The sequence below is a fragment of the Lissotriton helveticus genome, chromosome 8, assembly GCF_964261635.1.
Source record: "Lissotriton helveticus chromosome 8, aLisHel1.1, whole genome shotgun sequence".
Lineage (NCBI taxonomy): Eukaryota > Metazoa > Chordata > Amphibia > Caudata > Salamandridae > Lissotriton > Lissotriton helveticus.
Window position 1 is genome coordinate 631,549,822 of NC_136069.1, and position 22,358 is coordinate 631,572,179.

A 22,358-nucleotide genomic window follows, 5' to 3' on the forward strand; every position below is an offset into this window, starting at 1 on the left:
GCATACCAGGGGAAGGCCTAAACTACTTCAATTCACTGGCACTCCACAATGTTCCAAGCAGGAACTTCTGTTCAGCAACTGTCGACCTAATCAACCAATGCACCTTGAAACAGTTAACACAGAGGCAAAGCGGAAGCTAATGCCGCCGTACTGCAGGGACGGTATTCGTGACGGACCTCGACAAATATTGAGGAGGTAGGGCTTAATATGGTGCCACATGAATAGCGTCATTGAGAAGACCGATTGATATTTCACGTTTCTGACACTAATCAAGGGATCCTGCAGTATTACGACGACTAAAGAGTCAAAGATTAACCAAACAAGGATAGAAAAGCACATGTAGATACAGAAATTGGGACTTATGATTGCACTACAAATAGCCTTGAGAAAGCCCGAAGAGGGCGAAACGCGCGTCGGCTGTGGATCATAACGTTTGCAAAATAAAAGCTTGAACTGTCTACATCGTCTGATTTTGCGGAATTGGCTTCTGACTAAGGATATGGACTGTATGTCAAACGCTAGAATAGCGAAAGGATCAAAGTGCCTATTGTGGAGGTGCACGGGTGTTTCTTCAATTTTGTGTCAACCTACAGCCCGAATTGAGGTTGGGGCAGTGGGTGACTGTTTGATGTATTTTGTGGATGTACATCCAATGCCAAAGTAGCACTCCGTATTATTCATGGTGTGTATAATTTAATCGACTTGGACTAATGAGAACTTATGTTGATGTGCGAGACAAAATAGCAAATCCACTGTTCTCTTGTGTTGAGTTAACACAGAGGCAGCTCCTTGTGATCCTGGGGCGCCATTCTGGAATTCCCTGAACCCAAAACTGAGGGAATAATCAAGCCACAACCTGCTCAGGAAACATCTGAAAACCAAACTCTTCAAACTCTCTTATTCTGGAATCTGTGTAGAAAATGGGCTGAACATTAGAGAAGACTTCAACTTCATTGGTCAGACCACAGTCTTATTCACTCATACAAAGATTGTTTTTGACTAGACCACTAGTACTTTGGAGTTATCAAAGGGGACAGGCAGATAAAAAAGGACCAGCTAACAACCTAATAAGCTCTATGTTTAGAGAGGAAAAAATAAGAGCATGCACATCATCATACACCTCATCCTCATCAATGATGCTAAAAGAAGTAGCAGGTAATAACCACAACAGCAGCCATTTCAGCATCAGAACTCACAGAGTAAGAAAAGGGCTAAGACCCTGTACAGCAGCACAATAGTCTCCAGGAGGAAGGCAATGACTATGCATTGAGATTCAACATTCCACCTCCAAAAATACCACCAACATAACAAAATGCTACCCAACATAAATCAAAAATTTCTAAAAGAAGACTTCAACATGACTTCAGAAGTAATGGGAATTTATAAATGCTATTTTCAGGTTCTGAAAAGAGCAACGAAAAAAGGCCAGAACCATACTCAATCGCAAAAGGAAACAAATGGATCAAGGATGAGAAATTCAAGATTATCTGTCTGTTGACAACAAGACTATGGGTCTGTTTCTCAAAATTATATCAAATAGACTGGATGTCCTGGACAAATCTTTATGATGTATACATCCATATTTCAATCTCTCGAAGTCATCAAATTTCTAATGATTGGGTGGATAGCAATCATTGTCAGAACAAAACACTTCAATTTTGTCTCAAGTAAACTCTTCTAACCTTCTCAAAATTCATTCTTGGCTGCAGACCTGGCACATCTGAAAAAAATATTCATTTATCCTTACCTAGACAGCTGGCTAATCAAAGCATTATCAAGATAAAAATGTTCCTAAGAATCCTAAACAATAACCACCCTTTAATATCTAGGTTTGTACATCAACACAAGCAAAGCAACTCCTACAAAAGTTTAATACATCCGTTACCAGGGAGACAATTATGGACACCCAAAAGATTCAAGTTTTTTGTGGGTTGACTTCCTTTCCCTTTGTGGTGTTATCTGAAACATCTTCTCCAAGTGGTGCACTTTCATAATGATTTTCACGTTCAAACAATAACAGAGTCAAGGCTTAAAACATAAGACCAATAACTAAAAACAAGCATTTGCAATGCAATAGGTCTCGCATTAGGAAAGTTTGAGCTATTGGCATTGTAAATGACAATATTTTTTTATGTGTTGGTTTTGAAAATGGATAAATTAATAGCATTGTTATTTACAATGCCAATAGCTTATACTTTCGCAAATGTGACACCTATTGCATTTGTAATGCAATATATGTATTGTTGAGAGTGGGAGAGCGTGACAGTGGGAGAGTCAGTGAGTGGGTGGGTGGGAGAGTCAGTGAGTGAGTGGGTGGGTGGGTGGAGTGGGTGGGTGGGAGAGTCAGTGAGTGGGTGGGTGGAAGAGTCAGTGAGTGGGTGGGAGAGTTAGTGAGTGGGTGGGAGAGTTATTGAGTGGGTGGGAGAGTTATTGAGTGGGTGGGAGAGTCAGTGAGTGGGTGGGAGAGTCAGTGAGTGGGTGGGAGAGTCAGTGAGTGGGTGGGAGAGTCAGTGAGTGGGTGGGAGAGTCAGTGAGTGGGTGGGAGAGTGAGTGGGTGGGAGAGTGAGTGGGTGGGAGAGTGAGTGGGTGGGTGGGTGGGAGAGTGAGTGGGTGGGAGGGATAGTGAGTGGGAGGGAGAGTGAGTGTGAGGTAGAGTGAGTGGGAGGGAGAGTCAGTGAATGGGAGGGAGAGTCAGTGCGTGGGTGGGAGAGTCAGTGCGTGGGTGGGAGAGTCAGTGCGTGGGTGGGAGAGTCAGTGCGTGGGTGGGAGTGTCAGTGCGTGGGTGGGTGGGAGAGTCAGTGAGCTGGTGAGAGAGTCAGTGAGCCGGTGGGAGAGTCAGTGAGTGGGTGGGAGAGTCAGTGAGTGGGTGGGAGAGTCAGTGAGTGGGTGGGAGAGTCAGTGAGTGGGTGGGAGAGTCAGTGAGTGGGTGGGAGAGTCAGTTCTTCATTTCCTCCGAGGTACTCCTCATCAGTGTCATCCGCAGATTAGCATCTCTGTGGCTCGGCTCTCAGCAGTGCCACATATAACTGCCCTGTAGGGCACGTGCCAGATAGGACCCTAGCGCGGTTGTTAGCCCCTTCAGAATTAGCACCCTCAGCTGCCTGTCAGCCAGCTAACAAGGAACACGAAACCTGGTTATTTTTGCTACTTTCAAAGTTTTGGCGCGCAGTGGGAGTTTGCTAATCCGAGGGGACGTCCTGAGGTCCCGTCGCCTCTGGAGGGCAGCGAGAGGTTAGGAGGAGCGAAATCCTTAATAAACCAAGAGTTTGTCCACCCTGGCGCTTATCCTGTCGGCCCAGCACTGTTTTCGAATGAAATGTATAAACCTCTGTTGCGGACTCTCTGCTGCACCGTGTCCTTTGGCAATATTAAAAGGTTTTTCTCAGCTACTGTAAAACAATAAGCTGATAATTGGGGCATTAGGACATGGTAGGAAGCACCCGCAGCTGCGCTCGAGACTGCTCTCGGAGTCAGCGCGTGCAGAGGGGCACATCTTCCTCCGCTGAGCTGGCCTACCGCTGCTATCTGGGGAACAAGAAGCCCCTCCCCCTTCCAGAACCCTCTCAGGTGAGCCAGGGTCTCGAATGTGAATTTGTTTATCTCCGGGTCCCAGGGCTGACGCACGGAGCTGTTGACATTCTATGTTTGATGGTCTGGAGGGTCCAATGCACTGAAGGGGGTTTGAGTCCTCACGGGAGGCCAGGAATAATAAATACACAGTCTGCATAGCTGCCAAGGTTTCAGATTGCTATGTGTGACATTTTCATAATTTCAGTGTAATTATGAGTGACATTTCAAGGACTATGAGTGACACTTTCTCACAAGCAAAACCAAGCAATGAAGACGAGGGAAAAATACAAATATCGCAAATTACACCCATTTGAGCAACAAAAAACTAAGAAATTCTTAAAACTCCTGCAAAGCACCAGAAATGGAAGGACAATGACTGAAGACGGACTGAGGGACTGCAGTTCTCAGTGACAGAGGGAAGGCAGGCACTGCAGCTGCTGAGATTGTCTCATTGATTGGATCCTTCATAACCGCACGCTAGCCTAAAAAACAAATCTTACAGCATAGCGAGTGCAACAAGGAGATATGCTGTCACTCATTCTCACAGCAGGCTGGGTCATGTCATTACCTTGACAGGCTGCTTCACTTCTCTCGGAGGGACACGAGGCCCTGCAGCCCCAACCCTGCTCTCACAACACACCTGGGAGGGCAAGGGACAGGTTCAGTGCCTGCAGGCCCGGTGCCAGTTGAGGGTGAAATGCTCCGGGAGGAGGGACTGCTGAGGCTTGTGTTGGGACCTGGCCAGTGTTCTACCAGCACCACTGGTATTTATTTTGCTGTACAGGCTGGCACAACAATAAGCAAAATCATACATACTTCAAACAATAAATATAAAGCACTTTTAAATGTGTGCTTGGGCTACTTTAACGAGACCTGGTTAATAATTGTAGGCAACAAAGGCAAAAAAGTGATGTTATAAATAAATGTATATGATTTTGTTTAAAATCATATTTCATATGATACACGGGACTTTCAGACTTTTAAAACAACAACTGGCCAGTATTTTGTTGGTGGAAAGGAAACAACCGGAGCTGAAGCAAAAGCACTACAAGTACCAGACACAGGTTAGTTTATAGTGGTGTTGTACCATACGGAAACAGGGTGTGTGTGCTGGGGTTTTAGGAGACATCATAAGTAGCATGATGTCATAAATGAATCGTAATTCTTTGCTGCATGTTTTGTCTACATGTTATATGAAGGACTTGCAGCCCTACACTGTAGATTGTGTACCGGAACCAGTAGTAAAGAATCATGGTGCATCGAACGGTCCCAGAATGACACACTCGATCCCCTAACTCCGACGGAGGCCAGGCAACACTTGACGCTAGCACTCGCAGGAGTTTTGGGCGCGTGGAAAAATAAAACTTTAAGCAGGCGCCCACTGTTGTGTTTGCCTCGGAAGTCAACCACTGCATGAGTACAGTGAGAGGCGCAACTTGGCAGAAGATGTGAAAAGGCAAAGCGCAGTCCCCCTGGATACACACGAGGCACTGACTGTCTATTTAAAGATAACAGTGTTGACGAGCAAGGCACGGGTTCAGGCAGTTTGTGCGATGGATGTAAATGACCTGCACAGGGACCGGGCACAGAAGTTAGTTCTGCAGGCATCAGCCACGTGACAGAGAGTTGAGACAATCGTGGGGTCTCAGCTGCTAATGTAGCCAGCTGAGCCCAGCACCAAAACCGTGGCAAGAGCCCGATGAAGGCTCGAGACACTGTAAGCAGCCTTCTACCAGGTAGACGCCCGGGCTGCTAAAATTATTAAGTGGTGGTTATAATCGTGGTTAACTCAACAATGGTAGTTATGTCTGTCAGTCTGAGTCAATATTTTTATTGTAGTCACTGTGCACTGCACCGCGGCCAGCTAAGTACGAGCGGCATCAGCACGACGATATCACAAAAAAGAAGCAGACTGCGGCAATTAAGTGTACCATGAGTTCAAATCAGAGGGACTGAAGAGGAAGTGCAGGAATCTGTATAGACTCCTACGAGCTTTGAATTAGACAATCACACATCAGCTCAAGTCCTAATTCCCTTCTCTTTGCTCCTCTTCGCGCATCCTTCTCAGGGCAGATTTTAAATAGTAAATTACATGAACAACAACACTACTGAAGTCAGTGGCAGTAGGCAGCCTGGCCAATGTACTTACTTGCTCTGTGTAGTCTAACAGGCAGCTGGCACTAGTAGTGTCTCATACTTTCTGTAAACAAGAGTTGAACACTCGCTGCGACCCTACAGCACTGCAGGTAGCTCTCCCCGAGGCCTCTCTCATGCGCGGCCATGACTGACAAAGAGAGCTGCAGTCTGGCATGCAACCCCGGGTAATATGCGTAGGTTGGAGGCCAGGGGAACGCTCAGAGTTTATGGCGCGGATGATAAGATAGATGCGGACACCACAACTCCAGTCAAATACCCCGCCGTTTCTGACCGACCTCACTTCCTTCCTGGCTGTTCCAGGACATGAGGTCACGATATCCGGGATCCCCCCTCTTCCTGCGCAGTCACAGCCAGTACACGGCAATCACTTCTGAGGGCAGGCCCGGCCAATCCGCTCGCGGCCGACCGGAAGTCCCGCCTCCCGAGGTCCGTGAACAGGCATGCCGGCGCATGGAGCGCCCTGCCGGTCCGGGGTAGCCCGGGTCCCCAGGAGGGGGCCAGGGAGAAGGAGGAGTGTGGCGCCTGTTGTGGGGCTCCTCTGACCTGAGGGAGCCCCGATTCGGAAGAGGAGAGGAGAGGAGACGAGACGCGGAGCACAAGAGGAGCCCCGCCGGAAGAGCGCAGTCGGTGAGTGGGGCCCAGGGCTGATGTGAAGTGCGTGCGTGCCTGTGTGTATGCCTGGGGGTGGGGGGGGGAGTGTATGTGCGTGCGTGTGTGCGCGAGGGAATGTGTGTGCGCATGCGTGACTGTGTGTGATTGAGAGAGAATGCGAGGTAGGGGATAGTGTGCCTGTATGTGTGCCTGTGTGTGCCGTATGCCTGCGTGTGCATGCGCGCGCCTGTGTGTGTGCGTGCGTGCGTGCATGCAGAGGGGTGGGGGCTGCCTGTGTCTGTGTGTGAGCAAGGGATTTGCACTGCGCATGCGCAGCTACCAGACGCTCACTCCCGAGGTGAAATCCGACCTGTCAAAGCGCGCGTCTGGTAGCTGTCCACTCTCCTAAATATCGGCAACATAAGTTGTCGAGCTGATGCATTCATGCTTCGCATGAATGCCACATCAGCTCGACCTAAAAAGGACACTTTATCACATAAATGTGTTGGAATCACCTGCTGTTCATCTAGATGTTTTGTCATTTTTACAGCCATCAAGACAGACTAATCTGACCCAAACAGGAAATAAACTACAGTGTATTACCTGAGCAAACAGACAAACAATACTCATTACTGGTTTTCCCTGGATGAGCAGAACCTCTAGAGACGGTTGGAGGCCAGGAATCCCCAACAGCAGTCCATCAACCGGAAGTATAATGATAATGATTATGATATTTATAAAGCACACAAATACCAAAAATGGTGTCTCGGCGCTAGAACCATGAGCAGAACCCCAACTGACACCCCTCACTGGAACAGCCAGGTTTTCAGGTTTTTTCTAAAGCTCATAAGAGAGCTGGCGTTCCTAATCTCTGGTGGCAGCAGATTCCACAGCTTGGAAGTGCCATGCTGGAAACTCCGTCCTCCCCAATGCCAAGTCCGAATTTTCGGCACTGTTAAAAGTTTTGCACCCATAGAGCCGAGTAATCTGCCTGGCTGATACCACACGAAAAGCTCCTGCAGGAACAGCGAACCCTTCTGTGTCAGAGCTTTGAAGGCCACACAAAGCGCCTTAAATTTGATCCGTTGAACCACTGGAAGCCAGTGTAACTTCTGAATCTCTTCTGAGATGGATGTACATATAAAGTCAATGCACAAGAAACCTGCAGAAAATTTGAGAAAGACAACATGTGAGGCTAAAAGTTCTGAACAACCTCTTATCCGATTCAAACAGATGGATGTGCTCGCTACCACAGGGGCACAAATGCCTAAAATTCGGGTCTAGTCTAGAACCATCAACCAGGCAAGAAGGGGAATGCTTTTCTGATCAGTTTATCAAGGAGTTTCCCCCAATGCATTTCCTCAAATCCCGCTGTTCTCAGCTGAGGAACTCGAGAGCCAGACAATTCTATTTGATCTACAGCTCTTGTTCGGTACTGATGAGCAGTGCTGGGTTGATGGCCCCTCCTCTGCATCTCCCCAGGAGCAACCCCTGACTGAGGATGGTTGTTGCTCAAAATCCATGTGACATCAGAGTTAATTGTTCCTCCCGAGAAGACACTCCAAAAATGATAAGGAATATAGATTTTTATAGTATTTGATCTCAGATTTAATCAAGTTTCTTAAATAAAACGTCACTTAGAGTTGAGGTCCCAACCCAGATAAATATGGCAATAATTGAGTTCTCTGGAGTTACATATATAGATAATTTGCCCATCTAACTAGAACAACCGAAACAGGGCATCTTTTACTATAAACGTATGCATTTTCGTGGCAACAACAATAACAAAATCAACAAAAATTTGCCAGCCTAGATAGGAGGCAGACATGATATTAACACTTCTACGCATGTCTAAATTTCAGAAAGAGAAAAGACTTTGAAAGCAACTACAAGATAAAAATATAAGATGCCAAAAAAGGCCTGTCACACTGCTTAAGACAATGCGGAACAATAAGTATGACGGATGCAGCCAAAGACCACGGTAAGCAGCAACATTCATTAAGGAACATAAAAGATGTTGCATTAAATCACTTCTATGATACAGCCCACAAGCATTATTATTACTAAAAGACAACCACATTCATCTCTCTTCCCCACTACGGGCCAACACGAACCGTCGCCTAATTATTAATGCCTAATGGTCTCTGAAAATGCGGACTAAAGACAGACTTGTTTGGGAGAGGAAACTAAGGTATCTAAGACACAATGTTTCTTTGATTCAAAGTCAGTACACTCTGTAGCTCCCGGTAACAGTTGGTTATTTAATACCACTTCATAGGCGATTACCAAAGTACTCAAACTTGCATATTATTCTGCCTTATGAACAATCATGTTCCAAATTGAGCTTTTCAGTGCCCCCCTCTTGTTTTTCTTACCTGAAGTTATTTCTTATTTCCATGTACATTTCTACATTAAAAACGTTTTGTAAGCTGTGAGCATGTTTCATAATGATTTACATACCACTAAACAATACATTTCTAAGTGGAAGGCTTCTGGAATTTTGCTATGTTATCAGGAAGCTAAGTGTTACAGAGGGAAGTCTCAATCGAGTGGGGGTAAAGCAGCTACCATGGCCCTCTTAAGATATGTTTTTAGAAATGTGAATGACAAATCGGTTCATACGATTATTTGGCGCTTCTACCTAGATTTTGACTTCAAAACCTAAACACTGATGGAGCAGGCCACCTTACAGAACCTCTAAGTGCAGCCCTGTTGTATGGTCAACTAAATATACATTATTACGCCATTAAAGGTATGGGCTTGCAGCTATATTCAGTTTTTAGGACTATCAAAAAAAATGCCATGATGGATAAAGAAACATTACCTGTAGAAAACTGGGTTTTTGTAGCATTAGTGCCCCCAATTTTTCCTGGTATTTGATGCAACTTTGACCTAAGTGCAGTGGGTTCCTGCTAACCAGGTCCCCAGTGCTAGTATTCTGTCCCCAAGACAACTGGTAATTTGATCCCCAAGTGACCAGGACTTTAGCACCTCTATAACTTCCTAGTAAGTGGTACCTCCGGTATCTAGGGCATAGGAACTAATAAAAAGGGTCCGTAAGAGTTGCAGCACATCTTCTGCCACTCTAAGGGACCCAGCAGCAAACTCATACAGACTGCCTCTGCAGGCTTCGTGACATGGTGCTCTAAAAAGTGAAAACACAACATTGCACACAATTGTGTGCCATGTCCCCTAAGACTGCAAGTAACATTTGTAAGTCGCCTCTACAGCAGACCTTACAGCCCTAAGGCAGGGTGCATTATATTATATGTGAAGAAATATCTGCACAAGCAGATATGCCCGTGTACTGGCCAGTTCAATTACTGACAGTACAAGTGAACAGGATAGCCATCTTAAAGTATGTATTGGGCACCAGTCAAAAGAAGTTTCCCAATTACATAATGGCTTCACTGAAACCTAAGATATTTGGTATCAAACATCTTGTATTAATAAACCCACACTGATTCCAGTGATGGATTTATTCATACATTCACCCAGAAGGTATCTTAGAGGTACCCCCTGAACCCTATTAGCCTTCCAGTGTGCTTTCTGGTCCAGTGCAGCTGCTATCACAGATGAGTTTCTGACCCCCCTCCCACCCCCAGGAGGTGAGAACCTTGCTCTCAGTGGACAGAAACAATGCCTGCTCTGGAGAGAGGTGTTATCACCTACTACTCCAGGAAGGCTGGTAAATCAGCATATCTAGGCTTCAAAGGCTTCTGAGTCCTTTGATAAGTGACACAAGGATTCCCCAGAGAGGGGAAATGCCACCCTTTGGCTGGGCCCCATCTGGCCCCAGGGCAGGCAGGACAATTAGCTATGTAGGAGGCAGGTTGCACTGCCAGGCTGGACACACCTCTAGGGTGAACATCCTTAAGTGAACATAACGTTCGGAATTCCACCATCTTGTGTATCGTGGAATGTGGAATTAGGAATTCTGGGACAGGTGATGCCCACTTTTCAAATGAAGTGGTCATCTAGGGGGTGTAGTAACCCCAGTGGAAGGTAGCCCATTGGCTACTACCCCTCACTCTCGTTATCGTCCCTAAATTGAGTACTTAGAGGAGCTGATACCAGGACTTCAGATTTCAATGGGCAAACAGAAGAAGTGGACTAAGAAGACTGTTGACTAGAAAGCAGAGGAGCACGACTGACTTGGCGCCAAGCCTGCCTGTTGCATCAGACCCTTGGGGAGCAACCAACTTGTCCTGCCGCTTTGCAGACTCCAGGAAATCCAGGAGGGCCACCAGTGCTTTGTCAATCGCCAAAGAAACTTCAACCCCTGCAGCCACAGACACCAAAGAAGGAATGCCCAATACACCAACCTGTCACCTACGGCAACTACCTATGCAGCAGCCACCCAGTAAGAGGTAGCTGTGCTCCTACAGGTCAGATCCGTCAGCAGTCCAAGCGTGGGGACGCTAGTGTGATGTATTCCTATAGGTTCTGTATCGATCCCCCTATTCCTGACCCTGTTCTGGTTAACAAGTTAACTAGCAGCCATCCCATGATGCAGAAACCGTTATCTGATTAAGCCACACCACGGCACAGGAACGCGTTATCTGATTAGGTCATAACGCTTGCCATCTAATTAGACAAGCAATATTCCTCCAGCCCCTGATAAGGCATACGGAGTTCTCAAAACAAATCAAACCTATGACAACCTGGGAAAAACCCTGCGGCCATTGTTTTGATTTCACCGATAACTTCAGCAAAAGAATGTGCTAACGACCAGTTCGTATGACATCCTTATTGACGTATCTATGTCCATCCTTACGTCAATCTCGGCACCTTACAGGTATAAATATTACCGATATTGCCTTAAGCAAACACACGCGGTGGTGACGAGATAGGAGCAGCGAGACTTGCCGAAGCCCAGCAGAGAGCGAAGCCCGCCGGCGCTGCCCCGCCTTCCTGACGCGCTGAGAACGAGACGCTGCCTTTCTCCTGCCGAGAAATCCAGCTCCGGCGCTTCCGAGCAGCCCTTGCAGGCAGCCTGGAATATCGAGACCAAAGATGAGAGATACCATCCCTCAAACATCCTAGATTCAAGGTACAGAACTGAATAACCCCTTGCAGAGAATTCTTGAATCAGTCACTTGGCAAACAGACTTAACTTAAACTGCTACTTTCTATCCCCGCCCACGTATTAGGCTTAGGTCAGGTACACTGGGGTAGGCGCAGTTAGAAGCACCAGTTGAGTACGATTAGTCAAATGTTTATATGTACATATCTATTTTATCCATTTTAAACCACCATATGGCTTAGAAACCATATAAATGTTTTTACAGTATTATTTTATACTTCTGCTTTTATTGTATGCACTTTACTTAACCATAAGTTTTGCAATAATATCGATTCATTTCTCTTGTACGAGAAAAGAGACTGATCAATAAATAACATCTTTTATTGAACACGCCCGTCTCTTCCTTTTCTCTACAAACTGGTGAAACTAAGAATGCACGTACTGACTGAGTAAAATAAGTTGTCTTTTGTTTTCACACGACTCTAGAGATACACTCTTGATTAGGGGAGAGCAAAGTTGTCATGTTCTATGGTTGTCAGAAACTAAATCCCTTCTTGTCTATCCAGGGAGGTTCAACTCCTCCTTGCCTATTCGAGAAAGTTTCTAGTGAACTCTGAGCTAGCTGGCAAACCCAAAACTTTAAGTCTAATATCGACAATAGAAGACCTAGTTAACGTCTGGTCTAGGCCTATACTATTGAAGGTATTATTCCAATGCGCAGAGCCTATTAGGATAATAGGAACTACACTACATGGCGCCCAACGTTTGGAAAGGCGATAAAACTAACGCAAGACATTAGAGTAACTCAGTCGTGCTCTTTCACTCAGACCCTTTTTTCCCATAATACTCCAAAGACGTCTGGAGTGGGTGAAAGGTAATATCCGCCAAACCTCGCAGGAGGAAACTCCTATGTATGGTTCTTGGTTTAGTCAACGTTGAAGGATACACTGTTCCAAAATATTGTGCATCTAATCTTTGTTTCCGTAAGAAACCTGATCTGCAAACAAACAGAAAAACCTTCCTGTCGGTAAAATGGTAGACAGTGATGATGAAAGAGAGAGAGTTAGATTAGCAGCTGAACTAATAGAAGCTGATAATACTATGCAAGAAGCGGACCCGGATATAAATTCATCCCGGTCAACATAAGAAGATCTATAACGTTAAAACTTATAGACAATGGACTGACACCAAGAGGTGGTACAGTCATATTCGTAATTGAGGCACACGAATATCGGCAGACAGAGGTATTCTATTCATGGATAAACTTTCCAGCAGCAAATGCTGTAACGAAGGAGTTCCACTATTATAAAATAGAGGAACCTCCTAATGAGTACACTCCTTTCGAGGAAGTAGAAGTACCACTTAAATTCCAAGAGCACCTGCTCTTGTTTAATGGCGCCCTAAAACATAATAATCACATCACCAGGCTCGGTCCACTAGGTAGACCAGGAGCAACGTGGCCGGTCCTAGCCGGATACACACCACATCCAGACATCGAAAGAATGTCTGCAGCAGATGTTTTAGTACAACTAAAACAATTAATTAAAATATATAGACAACTAGTCCAATATGTAATGCGGACTTCAACAATCCAACCAGCAATTAAAAATTCACAGCTGACCCCTCATCAGGGGAACACAAATAAAATTACACCACAGAACATACAGTCCTGCCTAGGTAAAGTACCAGCTAAACGGGAACAAATACCATTCTGGTTAGCACAAAAAATCACCCAAATAGAGGCGGTATTTCCAGACAGCACCCCTGTGGATAAACACAGGATTCTGACTGTCTTCCAATGGGAATCGCACCACACGTGGAGGACTGTGACACTTGGGGTACAGTCTTTGCTTCCATTTACACAAAAACACATGGAGTTCCATCCATGTCAGTAATACCAGATGTGCTAAAACAAATTCAAGACGAATACGGTCCAGAACCCGCTTTAACTCTTGGTATGAAATTACTAAAAGACTTAAAGCAGGTCTCGGCAATATTACTAGCCAACATAAAAGAAGCAGCGAATGTGGCGATCCGCCAGAGGTTAAAAGAGACAGATATAGCAGACCAACCAGCTGAAATTGCCAGAATTATAGAAAAATCCTATGAAGAACTAGGTAGAGATAGTTTGGGTGGAATACCAGTGAAGCCCCAACTAATTGAAAGTCCTGAAAAAATATTTATTAAAAATAATCTAAACAGTCAAAAGAAGAACTGGGATGGAAACAAACAATCCAATTCAAAAGGAAAAAGATTCCAGTCCAGAGGAAGGTCTCCTCGGCGGAGAGAAAGATCTCCGGACCAAGGACCCAAGTCTCCCCAAAGGGAGCCCTCTGTGAAAAGATACAACCTTAGAAATGGGGATAACATAAAGAAACCGGATAGATATCAAGATTTTGATACACGTCCCTCTCAATCTTTTCAGACTTCTTCGCAGAAATCGGAAAGAAGAGGACGATCGGAACCCAGGGAAGGGCACGTCAAGTCCAAAGACAAGGAACCTGCTCATCCAAATAAAAAATTACAGTTTCCCAAGAAGAAGGTAGCCAGCATTAAAGTATTCAACAATGCCGAGAATACTGAGGACACAGCTGAAAAACGGAGAGTGGGCTCAGACAATGCTAGACAGCGCAGCAGAAGTGAGCATAGCACGCAAAGTCCTTATGAATCATCTGGAGACAGTGGACACGAATGAATACATTCAAGTGGAAACTGCAGACACCAGAGTTAGCAAACCTCACAAAATATATGAAATAACTTTACGTATAGAAGGGGATAAGACTAGAAAAATAAGGGGCCTTTTTTGGGATAATCTCTCCAAGGGCTATGACATCCTTCTAGCTGAAAAAGATTGGCCACCAGAGTTTGTCAGGGAGTGCCCACATGGCGAAGAAATAATTATGCCTGCCTTCTCAAATCATATTCCAATTCATAAAAAATATACACTTGCAAGAAAGTGGGCAGTAGCTCAAGCTCCTGCTTTATATAAAAATCATGTGGGATGGGATGAGGAATCTCCTCCACACAAAATCCAGTTAAAATCACAACCTACTGCACAAAGGCAGTATCCAATCAAGCAAGAAGCTAAAAAACAGGTAAAAGAAATTCTAGATCAACTAGAATACCAGGGGGTGATTGAAACTTGCACCTCACAAATGAACAACCCTTTGTTTCCTGTCTCCAAACCAGACAACTCATATCGTCTAGTTTTGGATTACAGACACCTTAACTCATGTTGCAAAACTTTTGCAGTACAAAACTCGCATAGTGCTGCACTAATGAATAACATAGTGCGCAAAAAATATAAAACAACATTAGACATCTCTAATGGATTCTTTTGTCAAAATATAGCACCAGAGAGCAGATACTTATCAGCGTTCTCAATAAATGGTGCTCAAAAAGAATTCTGTCGGTTACCCCAGGGGTACAAGAACAGCCCAGGATTATTCTCAGCGAGGGTAACAGAGTTACTACAAACCTATGATGACGAAGCATTATCTTATGTCGACGACATATACCTAACAGATGATGACTTGGATACTCACTTGAAGAGAGTGAACACCATAATACTTGGGTTCGCAGCAGAGGGTTACAAATTCAACTTTAAAAAATCTAGAATTGCCCATCTAACAGTCCTGTTCTTAGGATATGAATTATCAAGTGAAGGCAAAAGCCTGGCTGACAATTTCCTAGAGAAATGTGCCGTACTCCAAGCACCTAGAACACTAAAAAACCTACAGTCAATTCTAGGTTTCCTAAATTTCGGAAGAACATGCATTGCAAATTACGCAGAAAGGGTCAAACCCCTTTATGATCTAATAAAACCAGATTTTAAAAAAACCAATTGGACTCAAATACACACAGAAATTCTGAGATCCTTACAAACAGATATGTTAATTAAAACAAAATTAGAAACAGGTGATAACACACGCAACCTTGTGATTCGAGTCATCCCAGGAAGATGCGGATTCACTTACCTGACCTCTAACGAGGGAGAAAAGGTACCAATTGCATTCAAATCACACTTGTACACAGAAGCTGAAAAGAAATTCAGCATTAAAGAAAACATTGTTCATGCAGTTCAAACCGCAATAGCTAGAGAAAAAGATAAAGCTGACGGTAGACACATCACAGTCAGAACAGCAGAATCAGCCTTTGAGGCATTAACAACCCCGTGTAATTTACCAACAACAGCATTGAATCCGGAATGGATACAATGGGTGAATTCCATTACAATGGACAAAGTAAAATACTACTTTGATCCAGAACTAGAGGAACTAAAATTTCTAGATTATGAAAGTATATTCCCTCTGCCAATCGACATTCTGCCATTGCGACAGTACGCTTGTGTAATCTATACAGATGGACATGCTCAACCATCCGTTTGGGGAGAACAAGCATACAACCCAACATGTGAGATTACAAAAGAAGTGTGGCGCGGAGGTATACTAAGACCTCTATTAACAAAAACACACTCAGTAGAAACTAATTCAGAACAACAGACTGAAATAATAGCATTGAAAATGGCGCTAGATAATGCAGATCGCGAATTCCCGACACTCATAGTGTCCGATTCATATTACTGCGTCAAATCATATAACAACGATTTACAGAAATGGATTCAAAACGGTTACAAAGATGACACAGGTGCAACAATAAAGCAAAAAATGCTCTGGGAACAAATAGTTCTGTTACAGAAAGAACTACCAACGACTCACGTGATACACTCAGAGTCATCAGCGTGATGGCGTTCACGTTGCAGGGAATTCATTGGCTGAGAAAGCCACAGCGGTAGCAACTGAATCGGCTTCCGTAGCTAGGAAAAAGCGTACAGTGAAATACATTGACGGTGAAACAATGCTGGCGGTGAAAACGTCATCAAAAGGCGACTGCTCAGTGTTACCGATCAGTTACCCACTCAAATATACATACATAATCGATGCGAACTCCGTTCCTTTTGCTCGAATACCTGGAGTGGGGGATAGAGTGATTCCAAACATGGACAGGAGAGACTTGTTAATAGCAGACGCACATATGGGCGAGGGTCTCAGACACCTCAAACTAAAAGATTCTCTGGAAGAATTACAATCAGTATACTGGTGGCCAGGCATGAGCCTGCAGCATCACATTTTTGTAAAAAAATGCCCGGGCTGCAACAGAGATCGCAGCGGCGAGAGGAACGGGGTAATACCATGGCGTTTCACTCAATAAGGGCTAAACAATAATCAGTAAAACCGGTGTAAATAATGCGTCCCATTAACAAACAAAGACTAGTTTCCACTTATAATGTAGACCCCAGCACTCGGCTGACGTCGGGACTGTTATACAAAGATTTGCGAGTCTAAATGGCATATACGCTAGGAGCATGCTACGTTTGACCAATGTTTTCACTTTAGCCCTCAAGCTTGTGGGGAAGCACGGCCAAATGAGCATAGCGAAGCGGGATTCTTCTCACTTCCTTCCTGAGGGATACGGGATGGTGTAAAGAAAAAACCAAGGCATAAAGCGGTCTATAACAGAAAGGATATTAGGTTCGGGAGCTGGGTGGGTCAAACATCTAATAAGTGTCCAACGTAGTCTAAACAACTTGCCAAGAAATTCTCTGAAGGGATTCAGTCCGTACGAATTGTTGTTTGGAACTAGGATGTTAGTCTTAGATCTTGACAGTCAGACTTCAGTGGTGAAAGAAAAAGGCTTTGATATCAAAGAACGTTTGGCTATTTTGCAGGACTTAAACGAAACAAGAAAAGACCTGAGCAACATAAAGTTGAAACAGCAGCCAACAACCACTGAAGAACCACCACCTGTCCCAGCAAGACCTGTCTGGATTCCAAAAGTCGGGGATCTAGTCAGAGAAAAGATCGCGGTAAAGAAGGAATTTGGGCCTTCTTACAGAAAAGCAGTTCCTGTCTTGTCCATCAACGGGACAAGATCAGTTGTACTACCGCCGCTTGCTGGTAAAAAGGAGAACCGAGTTGTATCCATCGACCTGGTAAAACCACAATCATGTGGCCGATAACAAACAGTAGGCCAAGTGGACTCCCGATAAGTAGTAGAACACCAAGGTTTGCTACAAGTACAGAGGTGCTAACTAAAAGGCTAATCACATTCGAAATGCCTACAGAACAACAACAAGGACTATGCAACAATGCAATGGACCTCACACCTCTGAAAACCCAAATAAAAACATTTAGTAGAGACACACCAACCTACAATGAAGTAACAAATGAATATGCTGAAGCTGCAAGAAACAGTAATCCTGAAGCAATTGGAACAATAGACAGAACGGCATCCGGCTACTTCATAAACTTCAATGATTCCTCTGAAGACCTCAGTGAATCAAAGACACAGCCATCAACAAAAACCCTTAAAGACAAAGCTAAGGAACTTTTGAAACAACTGAAAGAAACCTATCTGATTTCTCCATGGATTGAATTTTGGGTGTCCTTTGGTGTATTTATCCTCATACTTTGGCTCATCATGGTACTATGTTTGGGACGCTTCATTGAGGGAAAATATGCAAAAATGGACACAGCAAGCCAGAAAATCAACCTGATCCTCAAGCCACACACGTCTTCACACGTCGAGAAAAGAGAACTTTCTTCAGTCAACTTCACAGCCAATCCTATACCGGGTGGGGTAGCATGGGACAATACTGACTATGAAATTTATGGTCCGGTTGAAATCCTCAAATATCCACACCAAATCAAGATCTCGTTGAGTGACTTTGTAAAACCAAACTCATTTGCTGATGATTGGGACTTTGAAAGTATTAATAACATGATGTCTGACTTAGTAATGTCTGCTAAATTTACCAAACATGATTATTTGCAGGGTTCGTCTAATTATGATAGTATGTACTGCTACAACCACTATGGTAACCATTTTCTACATAAATCTGCACAACCTAGAAATGTTTTAAATTATAATCAATGGGAACATTGTGCAACCCCTCCAAAAGGAAGCTCAAGAACCGTTTATGACAAATATTCATATTTTTCAGGGTTCAATACAAGTAAAGCTGAAACATTTTATTTTAAATTGTCAAATAAGACAGGAACAAAAACCATGCTTACAAACACAAAATTGATATATTCGGACTCATTTTTTGAACAGATGAATACATTTGGTTTTGATTATTGGGACAAAAATGTGGAAGTAAAAAGTGTTTGGGGTACAAGAGAATGGCAAGTTCAGGGTATAGAATCATTGTTTAGAGCCTGCATGATCCCAGAACAAATTATATTCTTGAATGACACTATTCAACAAACTACCTGTCTTGGATTAGCCAAAATCAAAGACTTAAATAAACAGTCTATTCCAAAGCCAACTATGAACAGCAATAACTCTACAGATGAAGAGATAGACGTAAACTATGTATTAAACCAAAACAGAACAAATCCTGATTGGAAACAATGGTTAATCTGGCCCACAGATACTAATAACTGTCAAGACAGATTCCTGAACAAAACACAGGGGTTCACATTGACCAGGCCAGACCCTAGATATTCCCAAAGACAACACCCAGGGATAATCACCACCTACAGTGTGGGAAAACTCTGCCTTCAATGGCTACAAACTTCCACACTGACAGAAATTAAGCAACACCTAACTTTACTTACTGATGGTGCTGACTTGCGTGATTTCATTATGGGACCGCGCAAACAGCATCAAAAACGCTTCATAGCAGCCTCTATATATGCAGCTTACAACGAGGCCTGGAAGATAACTCAAATTGAGACAGCAGAAAGTATACGGGAAATTGACCGTATTAATTTGGAAAAATCGCTTTCTGTAGTGGACAATGGGTTAATGACTCTGTCCTCCAGAATTTTTTCATTGGACAGTATTGTGTCTTCAGCAATCGACATAATATCGCAAGACTTACTGTTACAACACGGTCAGTCTCAATTGCGTTCTATTGTACAGCTTGGCTGGACGTTACAAAACCTGCGTTCAGGCTATGTGCCTTGGCGTTTAATCAACACAACGTCACTATTCAATATCTTTAACCTTACTGATAAACAAATCAGTATGGCACAGAAGGGTGCTGATTATACAATCCTGAGCATTGAGAAACTCGAGAGATTACCATTGACAATGTCAGAACGACCTGTCATTGAATGGATAATACATGGGATAATTAATATTCCAATATCGACTTTCAGGTTTCAATACTGCCAAAAATATATACAGGCTGGCATGTACGAAAAATTGGGAAAAGGGTACATTAAGACAACATGGAACTTGCCCTATTCACATGCATGTGTCAGTAATAAAGGACAGAAAGTGTTTCTTAGTGGCAATAATTGTGCGATGTCACTAAGCGGTACACTTCTGTGTAATGGAATTAGTTTGCATGGAGCCTGTGAAGGGAACTCAAATAACCTTTCATGTCACCAGCTAGGCGCACCTGCAACAGAGATAGAACCATTCTTTAAAAGACTCTATAACGGGAGTTACGTTCTAATTGTGGATCGCAGATGTTGTAGTCTACTGCCCGGGGTTCCTTATCTCGTAAGTACGACTGCGAAGGTCATGTGCTGTGGACGCTTATTGTTCCCCAGCTCCTTTCCAGACAGGGAGGCAAGGGCATGGCCTAACTTGAAAATTACTTCTATTCGAGTTGATACTTTAAGCAGAATGAAAACAGTGCTTCTTCAGACGCCGACCAGGCTCACGTCATCAAAAGAAACGTATGATCTCCTAGTCGCAAGGACGACTGCAGAGATTCACTCATTGCTATCAACTAATTCCCCCATACATTTCGCAGAAATCCTGAATGAAATCTTAAATATTTCTGATACCAGTGGAGTCTCAAATGTATTTAAGACAGTAGTTTCGATGGCATTAACACCCTTCAAAGCCATACTGGGTATTTTTCCAGACTTCGTCCATTCGATTTTTGGCGGACTTCCCCTCATTTTGGGACTAATTTGCAGGAATCCTATTCTTAGTCCTTATATTTCGTTATGGCAAACCATGTCACAGACAAAACACCTGCGACAAGGGAAGAAACAATCCGAGCCATTGGATACCGGGACCGGATATCAAAAATCCTGGGACTAACCCGGCTTAGAGACCTGAACATGACTTGGTTTCTTTCATTTCGGCCGATATGGCAAAGATGTGTTTTACCTGTACTAAGGCGCATGCTGTGCAGAGAAGAATGCGTGTTGGACACCTGTCTGACGCTACAATCGGATGCGCCAATGGATGCAGAAACATTGTTGGGTCCGGTAACGGCTCATGCATTGTGCTGCCCTCAACGGCTGCCAATCCTGATGACGGCATTCGTGGAAACTTCACCACTACGATTGAGGGGTAGTGAAGATCAAGATGAAAGCAGCATCGATCAGGTACGACCTTCTGTCAGCAATACTAATCAAAACGTCAATGGAGACAATCATGCACACGAATGCATGGTTACATCTTTTTCCGAGTTAGTGGAACTCTCACAGGAAGCTGTTGACAGCTTTTTCAGCAGTCTCAATGATATGATGTTCTCACCAGAGCAGAAATAATGACTCTTGAACAGGCTACCACACGGCGTTCCCGACACCTTGAATTTGGCCTTCAACTTTAATAATAAAGTAAGCAAGATCAACATTTCCTCCAGTCCACGGACAGCAATTTTTTTAGCAGCCCCAAAAAAATTTTTTTACGATTTTTCGGGACACTTATCTTCTGCTTAAAGTAAGAACTATTCTTAAAGAACTAATTTCTGTTTTTAGAAACTTCATAGACATTAGCTGCCCGCTGGTATGTTCGTAAATGTTTTTTGAACTGTGATGAAGTGGTCTCGAACCTTTCTTCTGTATTAAGAGCCATTTCATGTGTAATTCTCATATACAAATTAGTAATAATGTATACATATGCGTGATTACTTTAGCATTATTCTACAGCTTGAGTGCATATAGTACATGTGACAAATTTTTTTCTCCCGTATATTACATAATTTCGAAATGCATTATGTGTATTTTGGGGTGGTAAGGTATACACGATACTCTACAGTGTGTTTTACTATGCCTAGATTCGTAAATATGGCCATAGTTAGCGTGGAGTGGGTGTGATGTATTCCTATAGGTTCTGTATCGATCCCCCTATTCCTGACCCTGTTCTGGTTAACAAGTTAACTAGCAGCCATCCCATGATGCAGAAACCGTTATCTGATTACGCCACACCATGGCACAGGAACGCGTTATCTGATTAGGTCATAACGCTTGCCATCTAATTAGACAAGCAATATTCCTCCAGCCCCTGATAAGGCATACGGAGTTCTCAAAACAAATCAAACCTATGACAACCTGGGAAAAACCCTGCGGCCATTGTTTTGATTTCACCGAGAACTTCAGCAAAAGAATGTGGTAACGACCAGTTCGTATGACATCCTTATTGACGTATCTATGTCCATCCTTACGTCAATCTCGGCACCTTACAGGTATAAATATTACCGATATTGCCTTAAGCAAACACACGCGGTGGTGACGAGATAGGAGCAGCGAGACTTGCCGAAGCCCAGCAGAGAGCGAAGCCCGCCGGCGCTGCCCCGCCTTCCTGACGCGCTGAGAACGAGACGCTGCCTTTCTCCTGCCGAGAAATCCAGCTCCGGCGCTTCCGAGCAGCCCTTGCAGGCAGCCTGGAATATCGAGACCAAAGATGAGAGATACCATCCCTCAACCATCCTAGATTCAAGGTACAGAACTGAATAACCCCTTGCAGAGAATTCTTGAATCAGTCACTTGGCAAAACAGACTTAACTTAAACTGCTACTTTCTATCCCCGCCCACGTATTAGGCTTAGGTCAGGTACACTGGGGTAGGCGTAGTTAGAAGCACCAGTTGAGTACGATTAGTCAAATGTTTATATGTATATATCTATTTTATCCATTTTAAACCACCATATGGCTTAGAAACCATATAAATGTTTTTACAGTATTATTTTATACTTCTGCTTTTATTGTATGCACTTTACTTAACCATAAGTATTGCAATAATATCGATTCATTTCTCTT

General features: G+C 43.8%; 1 protein-coding gene and 1 long non-coding RNA gene across 9 annotated transcripts in view; one reads left to right on the forward strand and one right to left on the reverse strand.

Moving 5' to 3' along the window:
- RBM26 (RNA binding motif protein 26) overlaps nt 1-22,358 on the reverse strand; it is an 812,370-nt gene that overhangs the window by 109,700 nt on the left and 680,312 nt on the right. The window lies entirely within an intron of this gene.
- Nucleotides 5,728-22,358, forward strand: part of LOC144772855 (uncharacterized) — a 106,942-nt gene continuing 90,311 nt past the window's right edge. Inside the window, exon 1 of the long non-coding RNA XR_013599858.1 lies at nt 5,728-6,354. This is a non-coding gene — a long non-coding RNA (uncharacterized LOC144772855). The remainder of the gene's footprint in view (nt 6,355-22,358) is intronic.